Source organism: Dermochelys coriacea, chromosome 10 (genome assembly GCF_009764565.3).
Source record: "Dermochelys coriacea isolate rDerCor1 chromosome 10, rDerCor1.pri.v4, whole genome shotgun sequence".
Taxonomy (NCBI): Eukaryota; Metazoa; Chordata; order Testudines; family Dermochelyidae; genus Dermochelys; species Dermochelys coriacea.
The window spans coordinates 10,761,478-10,786,322 of record NC_050077.1 but is presented as its reverse complement, the minus strand read 5'-3'; the positions used below and the strand labels follow the sequence as shown (position 1 = coordinate 10,786,322).

The window sequence follows — 24,845 nt, the reverse complement described above, 5'->3', positions numbered from 1 at the left end:
CAGAATCTGGTCCCATAAATTTGTTTTTCACTTGAACCAATCTATTTATTTGATTTCTGTGTGTGCCAAGCCTTTCCACAACTAGAAGAATCTGTTGCATGCCTTAGATTGTTTATGCAAACCGTATCCAGGAAGAAAGTCAATACAATTTCATAAATAGTTGGGTGATCTAAAAAGGCGCACAAGTCATCCATAATCACTGTTTTCATACAGATAAATTCAGTACTTTGGCTTGCAAATTGTTCATAAAATATTGCCCTCCTTCCGTGATGGCTTGCTCAGGCAGGCACATGGCTATTTCTTCTGCAGAACAGCACAGTGCTTCATTCCAGTAAATTTGCTCTATGACTATGTGGTCTTCAGTGTATTCTTTTATCCATTACTTGAAAATGCATTCTGTTTTTCGTCTTGATTCAGTTTTCTTGATGTTTTAAATTTCCCTGCCATTTGTAGAGATTGTTTTTACTGCTGGCTACTTCCCAGATGTAATGGAACATGGAGCAACAGGTGCTCACCAGGGAGTACGATAAAATGTACTTACCTACCCAGCTAAATTACCCAGTAATTTTTCCTTCTCTGTAGTGGACACATGGTGTTCCCTGAGACCCCAGCCTCACAAAATCTTCCATTAAATTCCTGTTGCAGAGGAAATATCTGTCTTTATTTTTTCCCTTTATGGAGCATTCCTACAGAGAGAAGGAGAACTCTTGGATTTCCCTGATATTGGAACCAGAGTTTGCAATGTCTTCATTTCCATTTTGGTATAAGAAATGAATAAGTAGATAAAAGATAAAATTTCCTGCCTACAGTTGGCTAATTTTTTAATGTTTGTTTATAGAATATATATAGTTTGTTTTCTCAGCTTGGTCAATTGGTTAGGGAGTTAGAGAGGTAGTAACTTCTCTGAGTGGCAGTTGGTGGAGCTTATACATTGTGAAGCTAGAGAGAGAGGGGTTTAAAAAACAAAAACACCCCCTCCCCCCACAAAAGAAGAAGAGCTTTCTTTTGAAAGATGAGGAGGAATAATCCTGTTGTAATGGATGATGGAGTACCAGGTGGGCGCTTTAGAGGAGGAAAAGTTATGAATGGGCAAACAATTGTTACTGTTTTTGAATAAGAGATCCTTCAATGTGTTCTCAATCCTTTTCAGGATGAAGGTGGGTATAACTAAGTAAATACATAAAAATTATATGTAGATATATGTAAAATTATTCCTTTTGGGAAGTAGTAATTTCTGCATGCACAGTTAATTGAAAGTAGAGTTTGATGTATATTTCTAATCCCAGGTCAATTATAGTTTGAGTATGGTCTTTTCATTTGTCTCACAGTCATCTCTGTAGTTCCTTTATTTGAAAGGACTATTTTTGCATTTATTGACTATTTTATAACCCTCTGTATGTGGTTAGTGGTTGTTAAGGCTGCAAGTCCGTGACTTTCCGTGACCTCTGTGACTTCTGCAGAAGCCAGTGCTGGCTCCAGCTGCCTGAGCCAGGCAGCCCCGGGCTAGCAGCAGCAGTTTTGGTGTGTGGGAGGGGCTCAGGGCTAAGGGCAGGGGACACTTACCTCAGGGTGGGGACTCCCTGGCTCCCACTGGCATGGGCTCTTCAGGTCCTAGGCAGAGGGGCCAGGGGGCTCAGTGTGCTGCCGGTGCCCTCAGGCCCCACCCCTGCAGCTCCCACTGGCTGCAGTTCCCAGCCAATGGGAGCTGCCGGCGCTTGTGGTGGGAGCAACGCGTGGAGACCCCTGGCTTCTCTGCCACCTAGGAGCTGCAGGGACACACAGAGCTGGGTAGGGAGCCCATGCCAGCCCCACCAAACCCCCCCCCCCAGCACCAGCGGGGGTTCTGGGCTGTGCACTGCTGGCCCTCCCCCAAACCGTGGGGTCCCTGGCCACACACCGCTGCCCTCCCCAGCACCAGTGGGTGTTCCTGGCCACCTCCCCCAGCACCCACAGTACCCCACCCAAGCTTTAGTTAGGGGTATATAGTAGAAGTCATGGATAGGTCACGGGCCATGAATTTTTGTTTACTGCTCATGACCTGTCCATGACTTTTACTAAAAATACCCATGACTAAAATGTAGCTTTAGTGTTTGTTGATCACTGCTTGCTACTTTGAGTTATGATTTCTGTTCAGAGAAGTGGATCCATCATAAGAGAAAAGGAAAGTTTGATTTCATATATGTAGTGATTCATTGTTCAGGACAGACTCTCTCTGTGTTTACGTAGTATTTATTTACTTATTTATATTTATACAACAAATTAAAAGGACTCCTCTTCTAGACATCCCTGTCATAATTTATATAAAAAAATAAGTTAAATCATCTGCAGAACACCAAACTCCATCCCCACAAATCTGATTTCCCTCAGAAGTCCACCTTGTAATTTACCCTGAAGATCAATAGATTTGGGGTTTTCAGACCTAGTGGAGGGATCTGTTCTGTAGAGATTTGGCTTAACATAGGATTTCTGTCAAGTCAGGAGAAGAGGAAAAGTCAAATGGAGCTAAAAATGTCACAGAATGTCATCAACATAATGCTTATGTTTATTTAATCAATTTAAATGATAATTGTCCTATTTGTTGCATCTTCTCACCTTTGGAAGTACTCCTCTGGGAGAATCATGGTTGATTGAGCCATCAGGAAGAGCTTTCAGTTCTAATTTGACGCACAAATGAAGGAGGAACTCTGCCTAACCTCCATTTATTTGACTGGATGGACATGCTTTATGATCTCTATCCAGAGTAGTAGATCCATACTGGGAAAAATGAAATTACAGGAACCACCGCCCTTCTTTTGTCTTTCTAATAACTCACTTTTAATTAAACAAACTGATGATTTTCTGCTGGTTTTTAATAGAGTGAGAAGTAGTTGGTAGTTCTTTATTCAGTAGTTCAATAACTTTGTAGTAGTACATCTAAATGTTCTTATTTTACATATAGTATTTGTGTTTCAAAATTCCTAAACTTGTTATCTGCAGTGCCAGATCTTTTATTTTTATGTTTGAAGTAATAATTACACTTTTTGTGCCTTAGGGCCCTTGCTAGATATTGACATAATTGAATCTGTGGTGGTGTATGTCAAAATGCACCTTTTCTTTTATAAGAATTATATTAAGCTTTTTTATTTTAAAAACAATAATTTCCGACTACTCTCATATAACCCAACTGAAAATATATCAAATGCCATTCAGTCTTTACACCTTGTTTTTATTGAATAATGTAATTACAGAATTTCACTGGAAAATGAAGTTACTTATTTTTATTGTTTTTATACAGGATTTTATGTCTTTCTTTCCATAGTTGTTCTAATAGAAAATTGAAAGATAAGTGTCTTTTGGGCTTCTTATTGTGGGATTGCCTTTTTAAAATTTGATGATCTAAAAAGCTTATAACCTGTACACACTTATATAACCCCAGAGCAATTCTCAACATTCTGTTGATTGTACTGATTATCTTCTTAGCCTTATTGCTCCTGAATTTTTAAGGGGGTTGTGGTATTTAGAAAGTTAAGGGAAACTCTGAACTGATTAATAAAGTCATCATTCAAATATAAGTTTCAGAATATGGCATTGATTATTACTGGGTAAATTTAGATGGTGAAGAAAGAGAGGGATTTGTAGCACTGGCTAAAATCAGGCATAGTATGCATATACATTATACTCATTTTGCCTAAATAGCTCTTCTAAAATGTTATAGTACCATTGCTGCCGTCTCATTTGCAGTCACACCTAAGTAGGATATTGTGTGATTGTATTTAGGATCACGTCTAAGCAATTGTATCAGATAACATAGTGGCTATGTAACGTGGACAAAGGAATAGCATGAGACCACTTACACCAGGGGTTCTCAAACTTTTGTACTAGTGACCCCTTTCACATAGCAAGCCTCTGAGTGCCACCCCCCTAATAAATTAAAAACACTTTTTTATATATTTAACACCATTATAAATGCTGGAGGCAAAGCGGGGTTTGGGGGTGGAGGCTGACAGCTCGTGACCCCCCCATGTAATAACCTCGCGACCCCCTGAGGGGTCCCGACCCCCAGTTTGAGGACCCCTGACTTACACCCTTTCTCTTGTTTTAGGTTGGAATTTGAATCCAGCTTCTAAGAGGTAAAAAGCAAATGCATGAAATTGTGCTATCTGTAGTAACATCCTTGAATCCTGAGCATAATGCAGGACTCCCTAAAACCTTTCAAATGTACCAAGAAATGTCTTCTTAATATAATTTAATAAAAACTAGCTTCCAAAATTCTTCTGTGAAGAGTAGAAATTACCTTTTTATATTTAATCAAATTCATCTTAAAGGTAACCAGAAAGTATTGTTTTAAATTACTTTACTGTAGTGTTATGTACTGAACACCAAACAAGAATATGAGGGGCATTCAGAGCACAGATTATTGTTAAAGAAAATTCTCTGCATCTACAGTATACTGGTTTGGAATGATTTCAAGGGCCTTTCATTAGTTCTTTTTTCTATAACATCTTGTGTTCTGCCTGCCACAGTAAAACACTAAACAGTTAGCTCCTAGGGAGGAACTTTCTTCAAAATTTAACCAGAAAATAACTGGCTAAAGGAACAGTAAATATGCTTTCATTAATATACACAGCTTGTGATTAGAGTACCACTGACAAGTCTGGCAGACAATTCTAAGACCTTCTTATTTGGTCTTGGCTCTAGAGGTACAGCTCCACAAATTGGTGGTTTGACACATTGTGGCCTGGCCATCAACAGACTTAAGTCTTTTAGTCTCAAAATGTAAGACTTCCCATTTTGGGCCTATTGAGTCATTTGTGTGCATCGTAATAGATAATTCCTCTGTAGCCATCTACAGAGATTTTGCAGGGATGAACTCATGCAGCTCCATTGATGGCATACCAATCCACTGCAAATATATCTTGGGCTTTGTCTATGCTACAGGGGAAATTCGATCTAAGCTACACAATTTGAATTATATGAATAGCTCTCCCATCGACTCCCCCTACTCTTCTCGATTCTGTGGAGTACAGGAGTTGATGGGAGAACAATCTGCAGTCCATTTAGCAGGTCTTCACTAGACCCACTAAATCGACCACCGATGCATCGATCGCCGCTCATCGATCCCCCAGTAAGTGTAGACAAGCCCTTGGTGTATATGGAGGTAGTGTAGGCTAATAATTCTGTAAGGGAGAATGTTAGACTCTGATTTAGTGGAGAGATGAAATGAAAATTGTGAAGTCAAGTATGTCTGTGAGTTATCATCCATGAATTTAAGGTGCGGAACTTAATGCTGGATTTAGAAAAAAAGAGGATCCTTTTATAAAGAAAACAAAAAAGTTTAGAGTCACTTTTGTGCTGATAGGTTTCAGAGTAGCAGCCGTGTTAGTCTGTATTCGCAAAAAGAAAAGGAGTACTTGTGGCACCTTAGAGACTAACAAATTTATTAGAGCATAAGCTTTCGTGAGCTACAGCTCACTTCATCGGATGCATTTGGTGGGAAAAAAAACAAACTTTTTTTTTTTTCCACCAAATGCATCCGATGAAGTGAGCTGTAGCTCACGAAAGCTTATGCTCTAATAAATTTGTTAGTCTCTAAGGTGCCACAAGTACTCCTTTTCTTTTTGTGCTGATAGTTGCTGTTTTATTGTCCCTATTTGAGGTGTATAGCACAGAACTCTTCTGTTATGTAATTAAAAACTCCTAATATATATGAAATTCTTCTTTAGAAGGGCACTTTTGCTGTGCTTTTTATGTGGAGGGGAATAAAACAAAGCCCTGTAATGGTCTATGGCAACTGTTGCTAGGTGCATTTGGAGACTTTATGGGAAACAGACCTACAGTACATATGTAATGTACATTTATAATGGCAAATAGAGTTTGCTTCTGAAAATTACTCACAAATATGATTGCCTACAAGTAACAAAAACAGCACTTCCTTGGAATTGTGTTCTGGGATTAACAGAAAAACACTATCTCTTGTGGGACTGTGGAAGTTAAAATTCACCTAATAATTCATGATGTAGCAGAGCAATAATGTCAAACCATTAAGTGCATGGGTTCTGGGCCTCTTTCAGTCTGCAACTCCAGATCTACCTATGTTCCTCCCACACCCATCTTTCACTCTTATCTAGGAGTTCTTTGTATATTTTCAATCTAAGACCAAAAATGCTGTGGTACATCATAATTTATTAAAATAAATTCAGATTTTCGCAATATGTACATTGAATGTAATTGGCCAATTTCACATTAAAATATATAATTTATACATTGTTATAAGATGTCGTAAACTTCACATTCCCCAATGTTTTTATAACTAATACTTCAGGATGTCACATATAGCCCTAAAAGTGGTATAACATTCAAAATTAATAGAATTTCAATATTCAATGATATATAGACCCTGATACTGCTGTCAGGATCTATGTGGGTGGACCATTATCCCCATGTGGAGCTTAGTAATTTAGATGATTCTGTTCAATAATTCAAAACAGTAAAACAAAATATTATCAAAATATATCCAGCTCTGTATATGCACGTGCATACACAATATGAAAAATAGGGAAACAATTTCTTTAGCAAAATATGTTAAAGACAAACAATATATTTATAAAACACTCCTCTTGAATGTGAGTTATACCATAACTGATTAATCACTGTTTTTTCCGAAGTAGTTACATTGGAAAAACTAGAAATGGGTAGAACAGAAGAAAATGGGCCTAATTCTTGGGGCTGGCCAAGCTATGCTAGATACACTATCTTGATGGGGAGGTTTCAGAGTAGCAGCCATGTTAGTCTGTATTAGCAAAAAAGAAAAGGAGTACTTGTGGCACCTTAGAAACTAACAAATTTATTTGAGCATAAGCTTTCGTGAGCTACAGCTCATGCATCCGATGAAGTGAGCTGTAGTCACGAAAGCTTATTCTCAAATAAATTTGTTAGTCTCTAAGGTGCCACAAGTACTCCTTTTCTTTTTGATGGAGAGGGGAAGCAATCATCTGATTCCAGTCCATAAATTAGAATAGCCTCAGTTTATATTCTGAAGCTTATTTTTATAGCTAGGAGTCTGGAAACCATTTATTTTTAAATGAAAGCTTTAGAATCTGTAGCATATATCTCAACTCTCTGAAGACAACTTTTGATTCACCAGGGGGTTGAGCATTGGTTGGGGCCTGAAAATATTTTCTAGCAGCTGTAATGCTTACTACTGTGAATAATCCTATCTATAGCAACATCAGGTGAGGGCACCTCTCATGAGCATCTCTTCTGGTCAGGCGTGTCTGCAGTCTTTAAACAGTCCTGGCCCTGGTATCAGGCCATACCCCCAGTGCTTCCTCCCTGGAGGCAATGGTTTTGCCCTCTTGGCTCCAGGTGGGCCTCTTAGCAGTTCAGTCCCCCTTCCAGGGGTTTATAACTGTTCAATTATAGGCCACTTCCCCCATGGCGTATAGGGGAACCTAGGCCCATCCACTACTTTAGGTCCCAGCCCAGGGACCCTAAGAATAGAGGCCACATGCCACCATGTCTCTTTAACAAAACTGCTTTCAGTTCCCTGAGTCACTACCCCACATCCCCAGCCTTCACTGATGCTTCACCTGTAGCTCAGGGCTCTTCTGTGTTCAGGCCCAACAGCCAGCCAGGAGCTCTTTCTTATTCCCCCAGTCCCTGCCAGCACTTAGCTGTCTAGGGTGCTGCCATTTCTTTTGGCCAGCTCAAAGCACAAACTGCACCCCTCTAGCTCCAGCAAGGAACTACCTGTCTCTGGCTCTGAAGCTCTTTTTATATGGCCCTCCTGGGCCCTCATTTGTTGCTCTCTGCAGCCTCTTTGGTTGGCTAGCCCTTTGCAGCCTCTCTAGGCCACTTGGAACACTTAACTTCACTGCTCCTTTCCTGGGATGGGTGTGGCAGGACCCCGTGGCCTCCAGCAGGGGGCTTCTGAGCCTAGTCCACCCCATCATAGCATCTTAAATAGTTTTCTGGAAATATCTGATCAGTTTTCTAAAAATAATGCTGATGGGGTTAATCAACTTGTCATGATGGAATAATTTTCTTCCTTATAAAAATGAACAAAAATTAGACACTAAATAATGGTTGGTACACAACTAGGATGCTCGCCATTTGGAGACATAGCTGCAGTCACTATAGAGAATTTTTTTTGCCAGATAAGCTATGAGCTTAAGAAGTTAAATGTTATGCTAAGACTTTGGAAAACAGATCACAGTGTACAGTGCTGCATTCAAATAGAAGACATAAACAAGAAGAAGACAATAGAAGACATAAACATTAGCTGCACCATATAGGTCCGTTTGCTAAAACTCTTACAGCTATTGTGTAGTATATGCAGAGTTAATAAACTATAAACACCCTTAAGTTTTGACACAAACATTAATTTATTTCTTTTAGTGAAAACAGTTCAACTAGCGTTTTAATTTAGAAATTTACATTTCCTTTTTTCCCCTCTCTCATTAAGAGGGTCTTCTGTTATCTTTTTCTTCTTGGTGGCCATCAGCTTGGCCAGAAGGGTCTCTGAAATCAAGGCCCTTACGTTGGAAGTGCCTTATATGGTGTTCTTCAAGGACAAGATCCAACTGCGCCTCCTCCCGGCCTTCCTGCCACAGGTGGTGTCACAATTCCACAGCAACCAGACCATTTTCCTGCCAGTTGTCTTTCCGAAACCTCACAAGAACTCGGAGAAAACGGAGTTTTCTTTCATTGGATGTTAGGTGTGCCCTCACCTTCTATACTGAGAGGATTAAATCCTTCCGCAAATCCACACACCTCTTTGTAGCAATAGCAGAAAGGATGAGAGGGTGTTAGCCCAGAGGATCTCGTCCCAGAGAACTGCCTGTATTTGGGCTTGCTACAAGCAGGTGAATGTCCTGCCATCAGCTTGTTAACTGTTCACAAGAGCACAGGCTTCATCAGCAGTGTTCCTCACACAGGTTCCAATCCAGGACATCTGCAGGGCTGCAACCTGGTCATCAGCATATATCTTCGCATCTCACTACACTATCACCCAACAGGTCTAAGATGACACCAGATTCGGGAGAGTGGTGTTACAGTCAGCATGTCCATGAACTCCAAGTCCACTTTTTGGGTACTGTTTGTAAGTCACCTCACATGGAATGGACACGAGAAAGCACTCGAAGAAGAAAAACAGTTACTACCTTTCATAACCGTTGTTCTTCAAGGTGTGTTGCTCATGTCCATTCTGTGACCCACCCTCCTGCCCCTCTCTTGGAGTTAACTCGCAAGAAGGAACTGAGAGGTTGCCTGGCCAGTGGCACCCCTTATACCAGTGCATAAGTGTGTGGTACCAGAGGGTTCTAAAGCCAGCCTGACAGGTACCACTGAGGGAAAAATCTCTGGTAGTGGTGCACATAGTGAGTAATATATCTTGAAGAACAACAGTTACAAAAGGTTAGTAACCATTTGTTTTCATCTGCAACTAGCAGGTGGAGTCAGGAAAATAAATCAGCAATTTTAAAAGTTGTGGAGACACAATACTAAAACAAAAAGAAAAGGAGTACTTGTGGCACCTTAGAGACTAACAAATGTGTTAGTCTCTAAGGTGCCACAAGTACTCCTTTTCTTTTTGCGAATACAGACTAACACGGCTGCTACTCTGAATACTAAAACAATTACCATCATTTACACTGAAGAAGCAAATGCAGCCATTTTGTTGATAACACTGACATTTGAGCTCAATTTAACATTCTGTCTTGTCCTCACTTGAAGTAAGACAAAATTTCATGCTAAACCATACCTGTATAGAATACTAGATATGCATAGGGAATGTCAGTTAAGAGCAATAGATTCATATTAGGAGAATTAAAAATTAAAGGTAAGAAAACTAATCGTGCCATTGTTCTGAAATGGATGCACAGATCAAGACAAAAGCCATAACTCATGATACGTAGCCTGAGGAAATGCATATCTGGACTGTTAGCCACCACACAAGTGCAGATGTAGGAATTTCCAACATGTTCCTCCATGTCCTCTGGAAATTGTGTAATAACCAGGTAGAGAGCTGTCAGTCCAACACAGAGGGCACTTAAAGTGCTAAGGCCCACCTGATGCCTTTGGGACATAAGTAAATTATTATAGTAGTTGTCTGCCTGGGCCCTTATTAAGAGTTTTCCACCCTTTAACTGAAATTGCTTAAGGCTTTGTGGGTTCAGGCAGGTTTTGGTGAGGAAGTAGACTGCCAGTGTTGGTTCAAAAATGCTGTACTGCTGATATAAAACTGTTGCCAACAAAGTACAAGGGCAGCTTGGACAGAAGCATCACTCTGATCTTGAGAAGACAAATTCAGGTCCTAAAACTATTTTGCTGAACTCTCTTGATATATCCACAATCTGTTGGACAGCAAAGTAGGGCATAGCTAAGATTCTGGATACATGAGCAGAGGAGTTGCTGCTGAACAATATTGGTGGGGAGGTAAGAGAAGAAAACCTCTGATGCTAAGAGAATATGTCCCAAGTGCTCTATTCCATTTTCAAAGAAGAATATTTTCTGAACTGGAAAGCATAAGCAGGAGCCATTTGTTGTTGCTGTTGGTCTGCACAACTGCTTCAATCACTAACAACAGCTGTGGATTTACTGCTAAGTTACGGGGATCCCTGCCCTGTCCCCAACATGCTCCAGTGAAGATCTTCTCCTTTCCAGATGGGTGTGGGCCAAGCTAGAAGAAGAAGAAAATGTGCAGGAATAAATAAAGGGAAACTTGTTTGTCAGGATAAAAATTCCCTTACAACAGACTGTCCCGCAGGCAGCAGCAGAAGAAACATTTGCCCCTCTCCACAGAGGCAGACACTGATGAGGACACAATCAGTTCAGCAAATACACTATCAGGAGGAACTTTTTACCTCCAAAAAAGGAATTATGCTTCAATTTTGCAAATATTAATAAGTTATAGGTCCTGTTCAGAAAAATGGATCTGTTACAGAAGAAAGTTGTTTCCTGGACCCTTTTGTGGTTTAATAATTGTCTAGCAAACCTAATAATAAACTTCCTTGAACTTCTCAAGCAGAAGTACGGCTGTGCAAGTTCTCTTGCTAGGGAAAGGTTATTATAGCACTGGATTGACCTGTCAAGTAGAAGAGCAAAATCCATAAATCCAAGTTACTGTAAGAAAATTGCAGAAATCTGATTTACAGGTCGGATTTTTTTCATAATAATAATAATAATAATAATAAATAAATAATTGATAATAAAAAGCCCTAACCATATTGTGTGTGAGGAGCGATTGACATTTTAAAAAAAGATTATCTTTAATCATTTTTTTTGGCTAAAAATATCATATATGGCTTTTCTAAATCTTGTTCAGCAATCTCCATTCATGTTTGATAACTAGTGGTGTGAGCTCATAAACTCTGCTGCTGGCGAGGAAGCTTCTCATTAATCCAATAGGTATTTTTATTAAGCAAATGAGAACCTTATGAACTGTTTTTCATTTTGTGATGAAGCTTTTCGCTCCAGCAAGTTCTGAGGTGTATTTCTATACTGAGTTTGCTGCAGATATGTTTTTTAAATACTAAGCCTTTGGTCGATGCAAGTTACGTGGGTGTACAGCTGCCAAAATTAGTGTATTGCGTACCTCTTGCTCCCCTGGCTCATGAAGCCATATACTGGCTGCCTTGATAGCACCAAGGAAAGATTCAACTACCAGCTAAGCAGGTGCAGAATGACAGTTAAAAGTGCGTTTGTTAGATTGAAGGGAGGTATACTCACTGGATTAGATCTCAGAGAGAAAGAAATATCTCAACGGTTACAGCTACCTGTTGTGTGCTGTGTGATATTTGTGAGGCAAAGGGAGAAAAGTTGCGACTGGGGTGGAGGATGTAGGTGGAACAGCTGTCTGCTGAAATTCCAACATGGAGCTTTGCAACTAAAGGAAGTCTTGAAAGACCTCTTTTATGGTCAGCCTGTGCTTGTCTGCATTCTGGCCCTGAGGGTTTGTGGGCTGTTAGGAATTGTGTAGTGCTTGGTGTATGTTTATGGATATAATGCTGTGTCTTATAATGAACCTATGAACTATTCTATTTTGCTATACATTTATAACTATTGCACTCATTCACTGAAACTATGAATTATGCGGTGCTGACTGTACATTTACACATATGACAGTATTTTCTTAAACCTATGAGTTCTCTGGTGCAGTACACATAGAATACTGGATGCTCTGAGTACTGCTATACATTCTGCAGTATGTGTGGTGAACTAAGAAAGATGAATTTATTTTCAAAAATTGAATTTTATTGACCGTCAAAAGAAGTGGAAAAAACCACTGTACAAATAAAATAGGACACTGCAATACAAACTTCCAATTTAAGTGAACTGAACATTCTGTGGGTGTGGAGGGGACACCCCTCAAGGTCACAATGGTAGCAACTACAAGTAAAACAAACAGATGTATCATTGTATTTATAGTCATAACGGAATGTAAAAAATAAGTATCAATATTCCCTTCCCCCATTCCCACTACATTTTTAAATAAACCTCTGCACAGCAACACTCTCCAGCCCAAGCCACAGTGAGTATTGCCCGTGAAGGGGGTAGGGAGAGGAGAGAAGGAGGGCATTAAAATTTTTAGTTGCATGAAACAATTTGGTCCCTATTTTCATGGGTACAAGTATACGGCAATGGCACTGGAAAAATGGCACTATTTTCCACAGGCGGTGGTGATTTTAGCTGATATCTCACTCCTGAGGATCACAAAGGCACAGAGAATGCAGCTGCTGCTGGCTTCCTGAAGCCACTAGACTGTTTACTGCAATGCGTGCCAGCAGAATTTATCATGAAGTGGTGTGAGAAAGTGCACTGCTGCAGAGGAAGAAGTAAGGTGGTTATCCCTAGACACCTTTGGGAGAGGATTGCAGAGTACTTCTGTGAAAGTTTTATCAAGATCTCTCAGGAGGATACAAGGGACATCCCTATGTACATCAACAAACTGTTCCGCCTTCTCCCTCCCGCCCCCATCCTATAGGGGAATGAAAAGCAGATAACAGCTTTACCTGTTTTCGTATGCTACCTCTTCTCGTATGAATAAAAGAACGAAAAGTTGAAACGTGTGTCTTTGGTGACTTGGAACGGGCCCGATGCTTTCTTTACATTTAAACATTGCAAGGGAAGATTCATACACACACCTGAGGTTCCTTCCCCTGCATCGGGCTTGCCCATGCTTGGCTGATGGGGCTGGTTAGACTGCAGGGGAGTCTCAAACAGGTCCTAGCTTGCAGCATAGCTGGATTCCCCTTCGCGTACCTCCCCTCCCCTGCCACGTTTTCGTGCTCCTACTCCACCTTTTCGTCCTCTTTATTCATGGCAGGGTTCTCTGTCTTGGGCTCCACTCAGGTATCCACAGTGGTCTGTGGGGTGCTAGTGATATCTCTGCTGAGTATGGTTTGTAGGTCATCGTAAAAGCAGCAGATTTGAAGCTCAGCACCAGATCAACTGTTGGCCTCCCTGGCCTTGTGGTATGCCTACTGTAGTTCCTTCACTTTCATGTGGCACTGCTGCTCATCCCTGGCCAGAATGTTCATACCTTGGTGTCTAAATTTAGGCACCTAAATCTAGGTGCCTTTGTCTGAGTAAATGACCAGATTTTCAGAGGCTCATGATGTGAAAGTCTGAAAAACAGCTCCCTTGCATTACTGCAGCCACTTACACACATGCTTCACTTCAGTGGGACTACTGGTATGGTTAAAGTAAAGCATAAGTGTTTGAAGGACTGGGATTATATTTCATTTTCTAAATATGGATTTAGTTGCCTGACTTTAGACACTCACATCTGAAACTTTTGGCTGAGCTTCCACCAATATGTATTATAATTTTGTTGGAGCTGCATTTTCTTTTGCTTGAGATAAAAGGTGCTAATTCAACTGTAAAAAGTCTGGTAAGAGACCAGATTCTTGGTAGTTTAACAAATAATTTAATATGGTAGCCTCCTCAACTAGCATTTTATACTATCTGTAGGACAAAAATGATATTCAGATCCCCAAAGGGATCCTGCCAGACGTGATTCAGAGCAGAGGTGTATTCAGCTGTGCTGCTTTTCTAATAAAGAATTTTATTGCTGATCATTTGCAGTCTGTAGAGTCAGGCTTGTTGTTACTACTTATAATTTGCAAAGAATACTGAATAAAACCATTATATTTTAGGAATTTTCTTATACCACATATAAGATTTCTGTGTAGTCATCATTAGCATTTCTTTTCAATACATAAGTCAGGAAAAGATTAAGTCAGTATACTAAACAGATTGAAGAGATCTGAGAAATTTCATGTGTCATTTCCCTTCAACTTAGCAAACTACATTTATTTTCAAATAAAGTGCTCTAATATTACTTTATGTAAGTGGACTGGAAAAATTGGTTGTCTTAAAAAAAATTAGTTTCTGTCAAAAAAAACTGTGCTCATTTTTGCTTGAGGAAGGAACTCCAGGCATCACAAGTGTTTATTAAAAATGAAGATGACTCCTGTGGTGACAGCAAATGAATGACTTAATAACACTACCTTCTTTAAAGTTACCATTTTAACTCTGTATAGCAGAGGCTTTTGAGAAGTGACAAGCTCCAGCTCTTTCCTTGAAGTAATTTTACAGAGGATGTTTGACTGCTACCTGCAGTTTCAGAGTTATAGTTGTTTCTTTCTCACATATGTAAGAAACAGATTGGTGTGCTATAAATGCACTCAAGTTTAACTTTTGCTTTCTTTAAACTCACACAGTTGCATTACCTGTTAGAGGAGTAAAGTAATTTAGTGAGTGAAAAAGCTACCATGTTTCCAAAAAATTTCCTGATTCAGTTGTTTTGTGGGAGATTCTTCAAAAACATTGTAATAATTTATTAAGCAACTAAATGCTTATTGGGGCAGGAACTTTGTCATTTTATGTTTTTATAAAGCAGTATGCACACCAAATATACTGCATGAATAATATTAACCTTTAAAATATAAATAATTCCTGTGTAAACTTAAAAAATTGAGGATGTTTAATGGTAAAATGTTATTGCTAAAAAGCTTAATAATAATGTAATTCTTCCTGAATGGTGCTAAATAGAATATTTCAGTAGGTTTTTGGATATTACAAACTCCCTTTCAACATACCTGAGGAAGCTTGGTGCTGTATATTTCCAAAGAAGGTGCCATTGTTACTACTATACCATTTTGCCTTAAAAAATATTTTTAAATCATCTGGTAAATCCAAGACATATTTAGCTTTAATTCTCCAAGATCTCCTGTGCTCTTGCTCTTCATTGGGCTCATTTACCAGTTTGGAATTAGTAGGAAGGAGAAGGCGAAGCTCAGGTCTTCTAGGTCGGGGTCTTCCTGTGTTAGTATGTATTTTATTAGTGTTTATCTTGGGACTGTTGAAAAGACACTTTTCTGGGATGGCTCTATTCTCAGCATGGTTTGTGATATTATTTACTGGGAATGAGCTGTGATTTACTGGGAAGTGGGAGTTTAATACTAACTACCTGTTTGGGCAATTTTTAGCCTGCAGAAAGCAAATAGTTACTTGTTTTAAACCCACCCTCCTCATCCCAAAGGAATTTAGGTATGGATCCCTCATGCCCATTTTAAAGTGGTTATTTACTGCAGTTATGTTCCTCCATGGTGAGGAAAACTAACTGGAATTTTGGTGGTATTTACAGACTTGGGAGCAGACTTTATTCAGACTTTTATTAGTAACAAAACAAACAAAAAAGAGTTCCCACAAAGAGCACACTGCTAGTGTGATCTCAGAATGAAGCATTTATCAAATAAAGCATATGTTTAATGTTACTGATGTTTAAAGTTACTGTGGGAGGTAGTTGCTCCTTTTGTATTTACTGTACAATATATAAAAGTTACTTTGCAGTAAATACTTTCCTTGTGGGGAAAAAAGTTCAAAATAGCTTTGTATTACAAAGGCATAATTTAATTCTAGTTGTAATCATGAAGTTAAAATCAATACCACTTTTCTAGAGCACTTCATATAGAAGCATATTCTTAAATACAATGGTATAATCAATAATCAATTGGACACTTCATTTTTAGTAATTAACTTTATCTAGTAATTTTTCAAAAGATCCTACATGAGCTTATACCATACAATAAAGCTCTTTCATCTCATTCTATTTACAGATGGACACAAACTTAGACAGGACAAAAATTACTTTCTGGATTCTGGATATATATGTTTTTTCATTTGCCCTCCCTGATTTTTTTAATTGTCATCCTGGGAATGAGGGTTCAAAAGGTTAAGGCCTAGCTACTTTGCAACAATCAAATCAACAGTATTTTTTGAAAACCAACTTGTTAGCAGATCTGGCACATTCAGGAATTGTGTAACTGTTCTGGTAAAAATATTGTTTGCAGTCTAGTTGAAGCCATGTTGATTCCAGGATATTAGAAAGGTAAGATGAATGAAGTAATATTTTTATTGGACCAACTACTGTTGGTGAAAGAGACAGAAGATAGTCCAATAAAGGATATTAACTCACCCACCTTGTCTAACTGGTATAAATACAACATTTTATTTAATTTAAAAATAGGACAAAAGGCTATTACACGCCAATTTGTTAGTGGGTAGCTTCCTATTTTCATACCTGGCCTGGCAAACTAGCTTAGATCTTGAGTGTCTCCCACCATTTTAAGAGGACATAGCTGCAAGGGAGTGACTCCAGGCTCTGATCAGAATACTTTTCTGAATTCATTCACCCCTATAAACATAATGATATAAAAAACAGTGCTGAACTTCACAGATGAACTTGATTTTAAATAAAATAGACAGGACATTTTTATTTATGTCTTTGATGGACAGCCTTTTCTGTGACACTTATCACTGTGGAACCTTAGTGCCTGACAACTATTGATGAATTTATCATTTCAACACCATTGTGGGATGTGAAAGTATTATTTCATTTTACAGATGGGGAACTGAGGCACAGATGGATTAAGTGATTTGCCTAAGGTCACTCAGAAAGTCTGTGGCAGAGCTGGAAATGGAACCCACATCTTAATGCATACTTAAAGGCAACAAAGCAGAGTTTTCCTTTTCTTTTGAAAACTGAAATTTTTTTTCTATTTCTGAAGAACTGATTCCTCATACTGACAAATTTCCTTCAGCAGAGTCAAAACTAAAAACATTTTTGCCTTGCCTTGTTTTCTCTAACTGTATTATCTATGTTCAAAGTATTTAAGTTTAGTAAAAAAACAATGATCTAAAACAATTTTTTTCCCAGAATGATAGCTCTTAGAAATGTCAAGAGAATGGTTGGTGTTGTTTTGTTTCAAACAAACATTCACTAAGGGCTAAGTTCTGCCACTCTGGCTTATGTTGAGTAGTATCTTGCTAAGTGAGTAGGGGTTTGTTCTATGTATGCTTAGTCATAGAATCCAATTTCTTAGCCTCCATTTGAGAAACCTACTGATATAAAATAATCCTATAAATCCGCATACCCCCCCCAAAATTAACCCAAACCAAAACAAAAAAAAAACAAAACAACAAAATAAGGGACCAGTCTTGGTCTGTAAAAGCAAGGAAACCCAGTTAATTTTATATAGTGTTGGGTGCCCAGTCTAATTATCTCATTTCCTCCTGTTTCTTAAGAATAGTGGAGGACAAGTGGTATAGCACTAGAAGAGTGGAGGACAAGAGATATAGCACTCCTGGAGAGTTCACTAGGTGAGATATATGCAGTGAATCTATTTGCTTCTGCTTTCCATTCTAGTAGCAGACTTTAGTGTTGCCAGAAAAAAAAAATCAGTCAATTTGGCAATCTGTCACACATACCTCAAAGCAGGTTGCAGTGGTCCTAGCAAAAAAGCCCCATTTCTCTCACCTGCTGATGGTAATGTGCAGAGGAATAGAGGAGGGAATAGAGGCAAGAAGATGGGTGGTTCTGCCAATGTAAGCAGTATTATGAGAAATGTAGCTAGCCTGTTGATTTCCTCAGGGCACAACTCCCTCTCATGGTAGTGTTAGTATGGGATGATGTTTTTCTTTTGGACACATCCTCAATCCTGGATATGTGATGGGAAGAGATGGGGAGAACAGCTTCTTCTCACATTCCTTTTGACTGAAGCTGCTGCTGAAGTTGGAAATAAATACAACTTCCCCTCCGCTTATGCACTGAAGAAGAGGAAGGATGTAGACAAGTTTGTGACAGTTTGAGGAATGTCTCTGTCTATGTGCAATTATGAATTCCATTTGTTATTATGAGCACTATTTATGTAGCAAGGTGAGAGAGACCAGAACCAGAAGACTCAGCTGGAGGAGTGGGGAGAGCATGCATAAACCATTAGGAAGTCTTGGGAGGTTTAGCACTGATCTCAGAGTTGAGGGCAGTTGGACTCCAAATTACCATATTCAAAACTTGAAGTCTGGCCTGAGAACCCAGAATGAGAGAGAGAGAGGATCTGGACACTACTCAGGCCCAGCTGGTATATAGCAATGATGGGCAACCTGTGGCCTGTAGGCTGCATGCAGCGCATCAGGATAATGTGATTGCGGGCTGCAAGACATTTTTCTGATTTTGACTGTCCGCAGGCACAGGCCCCCGCAGCTCCCAGTGGCCGTGGTTCACCATTCCCGGCCAATGGGAGCTGCGGGAAGTGGCGGCCAGCAAGTCCCTGCGGCCCGCTGCTTCCCGCAGCTCCTATTGGCCAGGAACGGCGAACCACAGCCACTGGGAGCTGTCGGAGGCCGTGCCTGCGGACATTCAATGTCAGCAAAGTGTCTTGTGGCCCACAATCAGATTACCCTGATGGGCCACACGAGGCTCACTGGTCGCAGGTTGCCCACCACTGGTGTATAGCATGTGAGATTCAAAGGTTGGATCCAACACAGTAGACCTGTGACTATCCAGTAGGACTGAATCAGCCCGGACTGTATCAAAGAGTCCTTCCTTTAAAACGAACGAACAAACAACCCCACACATACAACACCAGGAAGGCAAATATCAGATATTTTTTAGTGCAAAATTCTTCTGTCGTCTACCGCACTGTGTGAAAGCCACTTGAAAGATCTTCTTATCCATATCTATACTTCAGGATGATTTGATAATTGATTTGGAGTTTTATAAACAGAGAGCTTAACTGACAAACCATTCAGTAAGGTTGGGATCAACTTTCCGTTTTTTCAGTGATTCACACTGAGATGGGTAAGACATCAGTGAAAAAAATACCAGTAGAAGTTTAACTGTACTTTGGACTCAAAAATACGTCCATTTCTGGTCTTAGTTTTGTCTGTTTTTAATTCTAACCAGTTTTTCAATACTCTGACTCTGCCAAGTCAAACAAAATATGAAAGAATGACTGTCCAAGAAAATATTAATCTCTGAATGGCAGGCTCTAGAGACAACCATCTAGTGCAAACACGCAGGGGAAACCTCTTGCCATGCCAACGTAATAAAGTAAAAAAAAATCTTTGGCGTGCTGCTCAATGCTTAGCTGACAAGCAGATGTGATCATAAATTTTGAGAACAAACTCAACAGCAGCATCTTACTTATCAGTCACATGTCTGACAGTGTTGTGGATTATGGGAGCAATGTAACTGGCTTTGAATAAGATACCTTAGAAGTCTGACATTTCAAAATGTTGCTAGAGTCACTATTAAACAGGCCTCCCTTTTTTTTAAAGTAACATTCAGGGTGAGAAAATGACCAGTCAAAGTATTTAACTGTTTTTAATTTTAGCTATTTTGAGACCCTGTATTCTTTCCCTTTTCTTCCTGCTTACAGGAGGAGTTGCTGTCTTGCTGCTCACATGCTTTCTAGTGTCATCATCAGGGAGCTGGGGCCAGAAGAAGCATTAAGGGGGTAACATTCTGCTAATGAAACAGCAGTCTAAGTAGTACAGTGAAGAGTGTCTTGTACCAAAGGCATCTAGAGCAAGAACAGTGGTTCCATCTGCTTTTCACTTCACCGAGATACTGCCAGGCAGGAAGCCAGTGTGATACAGAAAAAATAGGGTAGTGTAATTCTTTACATCTCTATATTTTACTCTTATTAGAGCTAGAAATAATTATAATGTTTAGCTAGGTGCCTTTACAAAGAAATAATCTAATAGCTATGATTAAACTTTCACTTGGTAAAGTTATTCGTGTTTGGAAACAAATGACTAATTTCTTATATGGCAAGGAGCATATATAATAGAATAGTGATTTGGAAATATCAACTACAAAAAAGTCTGTAAATAAAGATAAAGAAGTAGCAGAGGGCACCTGAAATCATTCTTCGTTATTGATAGTGATTGTTGTCCGGCAGGCAGTACAAAGAACTGCAAATTATTCATTTTGTGTCTGTACATTGATATCAAGAAAAACAATTACTAGGCAAATTTCTATTTCCTATTCAAGAATGCCCCAGGAAATTTGTAAGGGATGCTTAACGGAAGCAGTGCTTTCAGCACATATTTCTACCCTTCAGATTCTCATCTGCCCCAGCTGTATTTACATCAATACTAATTTTGGTCTTTGCATCACTGAGAACAAGGGGAATATACTTATTTCTTCCATCTCGTGGCATATTAATAACATTACAACTCATAGAAGCCACATTCAGAGCAGCGATATCTTGGTGGTTTCATCCCTTAAAACCTTGTAGTTTTAAGAAACTTGGACTAGAGTACTCTGAATCCTGCTCAGAGCCTGGTGTATCTGGTATTTACTGGTACAGTATACACACTGTAGTGAGAGTATTCCAATAACATATATCTAAAATCTTGCACTATTTGTCATTTCAAAATGGAAGGGAAGCAGTTTAGCATCTGGACAACCAGTGGCATAAGGTGTTTCTTGACTCCCCTCTGGAGGATCTCTTTGCCTTAGGGAATCAGTTTTCTCCAGGAGTTGTATCTCTCACAGAAAGTAATTCATAATGAGAAAATGGCTCCAAATTAAGGAACATTTAAGATGAAAAGTAAAACAAATACTGTACTGAGCACTGTGCAAGAAGACAATTGCTGATCTGGAAAAGAAGCAAGTCTTACAGATAAATTTAAAGCCTCCATACTTGCTCTTGGACCTTAAAGAGGTGGTTCCACAAACCAGCAAATCAGGGCAGTCAAACTAAAGCCTGTTCTTGAGTTAAGTGGTATGACTTTAAAAACTAGTGAGTGAAGAACCTGGTGTTATATGACTTTGGGACGCAGTAAATAATTTGTTATCCCCAACTTGTCCGGTCCCAGTGTACCATTTCAAATAACTTTTTTTAAAAAGATGATTATATTACACATTCCACACACAGAAAATGTGTTGATGGAGAACAATTAATTATTTAAAGGGGGACTATTAGCCTCTGACTTGGCAGGTGTAAATTGTGAAATGATTTTCATCACCCCAAAAGTGATAATCAATCAGCTGAATATGTAGCGCATCCCTAGAGCTCTATGAAGCCACTAGATGGTTTAAAGCAGAGACCTAGGTTTGTTTGGCAAGATTTTTGGCTAAAGAGTTTTTAATATTTAAACATGATTCATCAAACTCCAAAAAGCTTTCAGAGGCTTTAGTGCGAAAAGAGGACACTGAAATAATTGGTAATAGTGAAGTTACGTAAAGCCCTTAATTCAATCTCATTGGGAAAATTTTCCCTTCTAGAATATCCAAAATAAATTCTTCATGGACAAACTTTTCAGTTGCATGAAAACCCTTTTTACCTTTGGCTGGCACATCCTATGGACTGCTGAGCCTATCTAGGATTTCTTCCTTATCTCTACATGCTCCCCCCTCATTCTAGATATTTTGGCAATTTATTACTTAAGGGATTACTATGCAGATACCATTTTTTCTAAACTGGCATACAGAAACTGGCAAAAAATAAAATTGTACTTGCTAACTGACTTGCTGCATTGGCAGTGTGCCATTTTAGAATGATGTTGCTTGTAAAGAATCTCACTATAGGTATTACATGTTGAGCTAGCTTCTTATAGCACTTACTTCCGTTCTCTACATGTTGATGGTTTCCATCGCCATGACAATTTTCAAATATTGCTAACAGCTTGTTGAAGCATTTATTTGAGAATGAGCAAAACTCTGGAAGTCTAATCTGAGGAAAATATTCTTTTAGGAGGTTTCCACTGGAGAGTGCTAAACAGTCCCCTTTCGTGAACAGGATACTGTTGCATGTGCAAATGTACTGCTGTCCATTAGTCCTGAAGGGGGATGCACCTGGAACAGTAAGACAATTAACTGGAAAGGTCTCCATGAATGACCTGCACAGAGATGGATTTAAGCAGCAGGCCACTACTTCATGAATTAAACTCTGGGGTGGGGTGTGATACCCCCACTCTTCAATCTTACATACCAGGCATTTGACTGGGTCCACTGTCGGGTGAGAGGGCTCCCAATATTACTAATTACTCAAGTTAGACCCTCCTTGGCCTATCCCATCTCACTTCTGAATCCTGTCACCCTCGCCCCAGATGGAGGTTGCAACAAGCTAAACAGTCTTACCTTTCCTTATATTAAACTTTCAAGTCCTAGTCTTTTCATTATGATGCAAGGAATGCAAGAACCCTCTGGATCTTAGACAGTTTGGCCTAATGGGAAAAATTCCTTCTTGATCTCAAAACGTGTCATCAGTCAGTACCACAGCATTCTGAAAAACACATCTCCCGTACTCCCCCTAAGGTGAATGAGTGAAAGTGGGGCAGCTAAAGGGGCACGATTCTTTTGAAAAGCCCAAGAAGGGTTTAAATAGAAGGATGAGGAATCGGGGTGTAGTGCAAGAGCCAATCAGCACACCCAGTCCCCCCTGCCTGGCCAATGGAAGATCGAGGACCCAAGGAGGAGAAAATCCAGCTCTTCCCTCCCCAACCTTGCATTCTCCCTCTCCCCTATACCCTTTCTGGGCACTGTGTCTTATCCCTTCTGAGCTGACTAACAACCCTTCCCTTGAGAGGTAAAACTCCAAGAAAAGTAGATCTGAGAATTCTGGAAAATTGCAATACCCTCATTTGTAACTGAATCCAAGTCACCCTGATGAAAGATACCAAAGTACTGTCATTACAGTCAGTGACAATAGTTTGCTCTCTACTTCATATTCCTGTAATGACAATTCAGATCACTATAATGAGTAGACAAATCTGTATGAAGGGAGTGTCATACCTTTTCAAGTTTTCATAAAGGATTGTGATCTGAATAGCTGTCAGCCTGAAGGGACAGAAGGGTTTGTGACCCATTTCAGAAGGAGAATACTCTGGAAACAATGGAAACCCCCACTGAGTTCCAACAAGAACAAAAGGCAGAAAGACTGGCTTCCTAAGGATTCAGTCATCTCACTGTAGAATAAAATATCATGTAGGAAACATGACAGACTTCATACATAACGAATCAGAAGAGTAGAAGAGTAATTCTGAATCAGGAGGTAATAATTATATTGAGGTGAGCACAAATTAATGTGTTATCAGACCTATGGGTTTAAGGTATAAGACTGATTAAATTCAAAGTAATTTAATCTAGTTAAAAGGGTGGATACTAGGAAAGTTTGAAAGATCTAGAATAATTGACCTCTTTTAGGCACAGAAGATGAGCCACAATGTTCAGGTGTTAAATACGTTACCTCAGAATTGGTCCAATTACCTGATTTTTCACATATTTTTTCTCCACAGTTAATTTTTTTTTAAATGTACCTAATAAAGGTAGTTCCCAAGTGGCCCCAAAGATCTGGTACTGAAATCTACCATTTAAACAGGAAATTCTGAACTAGGGCACAGTATTTATCCAGACACCATTAAACTGAACCTGGTTATTGAAAAAGCTGCCATTCATTTTCCTCAATGGACAACACCTGCAGCATGATCCATTCCCGATTTACCTTGGTGTGACATTGGATAGGTCATTAATGTACTGCAACCACTTGAGGAAGATGGCAGCCAAAGTCAGCACTCAGAACAACCTTCTCAGAAAATTGGCTGGTTCAACCTGGGTTGCGACTGCATGGACACTCAGAACATCAGACCTTGCCCTCTGCTATTCAACAATAGAGTACTGTCCTCCTGTCTGGTGTCGCTTATCTCATAAGAGGCTGGTCGATGTAGAGTTTAACAAAGCTATTGGTATTGTTACCTGGATTTTACAGGCAACTCCATTGCCACAGCTACCAATACTTAGTAACATAACACTGCCCCATATTTGCCATGAGAAGGCCTCTTTCATGCTGCTGGCCAAGATCCATTAGAATAGTGGCTTGCTTTTGTATGCAGACCTCTTCAACCACTCGCCAGCTCTCCTGTCTTCTAGATGCCCTTTATAGTCATTTATGCCACCACAGGATATGACAGTGGAATCTGCTTGGCGCAACGAGTGGTCAGCAGCGACAGTTGTTAATCACTCTCTTGTCACTGACCCAAATATCTGTCCACCAGGTTTTGAGTCAGCAGTGTGCCCTTGTTGCCAAGAAGGCCAATGGCATTTTGGGATGTATAAGTAGGGGCATAGCGAGCAGATCGAGGGACGTGATCGTTCCCCTCTATTCGACACTGGTGAGGCCTCATCTGGAGTACTGTGTCCAGTTTTGGGCCCCACACTACAGGAAGGATGTGGATAAATTGGAAAGAGTACAACGAAGGGCAACAAAAATGATTAGGGGTCTAGAGCACATGACTTATGAGGAGAGGCTGAGGGAGCTGGGATTGTTTAGTCTGCAGAAGAGAAGAATGAGGGGGGATTTGATAGCTGCTTTCAACTACCTGAAAGGGGGTTTCAAAGAGGATGGCTCTAGACTGTTCTCAATGGTAGCAGATGACAGAACGAGGAGTAATGGTCTCAAGTTGCAATGGGGGAGGTTTAGATTGGATATTAGGAAAAACTTTTTCACTAAGAGGGTGGTGAAACACTGGAATGCGTTACCTAGGGAGGTGGTAGAATCTCCTTCCTTAGAGGTTTT

The 24,845-nt window shown here is 39.7% G+C and overlaps 1 protein-coding gene across 2 annotated transcripts in view; it reads left to right on the top strand.

Moving 5' to 3' along the window:
- The window catches only part of SDK1 (sidekick cell adhesion molecule 1), a 684,215-nt gene that overhangs the window by 85,385 nt on the left and 573,985 nt on the right, over positions 1-24,845 (top strand). The window lies entirely within an intron of this gene.